This window comes from Heloderma suspectum, chromosome 5, assembly GCF_057233095.1.
Source record: "Heloderma suspectum isolate Gila_16-S chromosome 5, 16-S_ref, whole genome shotgun sequence".
Taxonomy (NCBI): domain Eukaryota; kingdom Metazoa; phylum Chordata; class Lepidosauria; order Squamata; family Helodermatidae; genus Heloderma; species Heloderma suspectum.
The window spans coordinates 227,302,767-227,305,427 of record NC_139462.1 but is presented as its reverse complement, the minus strand read 5'-3'; positions in this window follow the sequence as shown (position 1 = coordinate 227,305,427).

Sequence of the window (2,661 nt, the reverse complement as noted above, 5' to 3'; positions counted from 1 at the left end):
AATTGCTACCAAAGTTCTTATTCTGGTAGAGACACTGTGATGCGCGTGTGTGTGTGAGAGAGAGAGATTAGGGAGGCCACTTCTGAATTGCCCCAAACCTGATTTGCATAAAGTCTGCATATGCTGATTTATATGAATACATGCAAATGTAGAACTGGTTGCTATAACTGAAATAGCAACCCAGTAGTACATCTCATGATAATGTGGCAGACTGTGGAGAGGTGACCTCTGGGCCTGCTCAATTTGCTGTCTGAGTGGTCTCGATGGGCAGCTTCAACGCCCTTTAGCTCTTCCTTCGGATGAGGTTCTTTGTCTTTAAACCAGACACGGACTGAACAGCCCTTGAAGTAAAGTATATATTCAAAAGAGGACTGTCCTTTGTAAAAGAGGACAACTGGCCACGTGTGTGTGTGTTTGTGTGAAAGTGTGTGTGTGTGTGAGAGAGAGAGAGAGAGAGAGAGAGATTCCTCAGACATGTGTATTATTTTTGGTCACTCCTGTTATAAGCTAATAAAGGCACTATCATATGCATGTCTGCTTAGAAGTAAGTCCCACTGGCTTGGATCCAGGATCTGCCTTCTGCCAAAGGAAGGAACCCTCCATGAGAGGAAGGGTTCTGCTCATGGAAGGTCCCTCTGCCCAATTTTGGGGGGATCCTCCCCCCACATACACCACAGCTCATACCATTCAGCGGGGTCTCCTGATCTCTCTGTGTAGTATTTTCAGGGGGCTGGAAGGGCTGTTCTGGGAAGGAGGGGGGCAGGGAAGCCACTTCCATCAATGTAGCTTCTGGATCCAACCCACTGAGTTCAAAAGGGCTGACTTCCAGGAACCTGGGTAGAGAATGGCAAACAAAGGCGCAAACCTATGTGCTTCAGAAAGCAAGCAACCTAACAAAGCACTATTTGGCCTGTGTGGATAGTGGGGTAACAAATGCCTCGGGATGGGAGGGGTCCAGGGTCATGCTGCATCAAGGGACCCTTTGCAAATGCAGATGTATGTACGTGCATAGAGAGCTCCATGTGAGGAGGGAGTCCAGAACATAGTTCTCCGAGCAAATCTTTTCTGCATTGATCTGTCAGCCACAGAAGCCATGTCAAGCCCTCCACTGTAAGATCCTGGGACACACTCCCTGCTGGACACATTCAAACAATGGTCAACCTTGCTGAACCCCACTTCTGCCCTCTTGAGCTGTCAGCATGCTCGCAATTTTTTTGTTCATTTTTTAATTGTGAACTGCCCCCAAAGCTTTGGCCTTGGGGCAGTATAGAAATGGAAGAAATAAAATAATCAATAAAATAATCTAACGGGGGTGGGGGGAGAAATGTAGATCGGGATCTATTGGTTGACAGTTGGGTGATTTGCAACTGATTGGCAAGAATTTCTGATTCCCACCTGTTTATCAGCCAAGAGAAAAAGGATCCCCCTAGACTGAAAGAACTGGGCACATTTAGCCTTGAGAAGGGAGACAGGATAGCGCTCTTCAAGTACTTGAAAGGCTGTCACAGAGAGGAGGGCCAGGATCTCTTCTCAGTCATCGCAGAGCACAGGACACGGAAGAATGGGCTCACATTACAGGAAGCCAGATTCCGCCTAAACATCAGGAAAAACTTCCTGACTGTCAGAGCAGTGCGACAATGCAACCAATGACCTAGGGAGGTGGTGGTTTTGTAGGCCCCTTCCAACCCTACTATTCTGATTCTAAATTAGGCTGGAGAGATGGAAGAGATAGTAGGTGGAAGAAACCAGGAGTGGATTTTTGTGTGACTGATCCTGAAAATAAATCCCTGAGCTGAGCATGTGCTCAGAGACACCTTTGTTCCTTAATTCTAAGAGCAGCCACTATTTTCCAGTTGGATGCAGTTGGTGGACTTCAGGGTTCTGGTAAAAACTAGTGATGCCACCAAATTTTGTAATTAGTTGGCTTGTTGGTTGAAACCTGTGAAGGCTGCTGGCTCTGATGTCAGTGGGGTGGTGAATCTGCTCTGCATTTCAGCCAGAGCTCTCAAGGAGCTGTCCATTACCTGTCCGCAAGGGAGCCGTAAGAGTGATCCTGGAAGGAGGCGTAGTGAGCTCATTGGTGAGCAATCAGGGGGACTTCACAGCACTCCTATATGCTGTTGGTAGCCACTTAGAGACCTGTATAGTTTGGCCCAACCGACAGCTTTATACTTAAGCAAGTAGGCCTTTCTCGCAGGCCAGTAATGTACAGCTTTCACCTTAAAGCTGTTTTGGTCAGCTAGATTATGTCATCCTGGAAGATGAGAGAGGTTTTGCTTCCCACAAGAAAGACAGCCCCGCCCCGCTCTCTGGGCTGGGCAAAGGTAACCCATCAGCTCTTGAATTAAGCTAAGAGAGAAACCTGTAAAATCAAACAGGCTAGTTTTGGTCCCAGGTCTCGCTCCAAGGGGGAATAGGCATGCACCCAGCTTGGAGAACTTTTGCTGGTCTTATAAGAAAACCTTCTAGTCTATCTTGGGGACTCAGACATATTAGCTGGGACAGCTTCATTGGCTGATGAGAGGTCTGAGCTTTCTTTGCATATTTATTCTGCACTTATTTTCTACCAATAAACTGTCATCCTTCTGCACAAGTGGCTTTGTTTCATCTTGGTAATCTAAAAGAATCTATTTTGACGGGCAGAAGCAGGACCTCAGATCA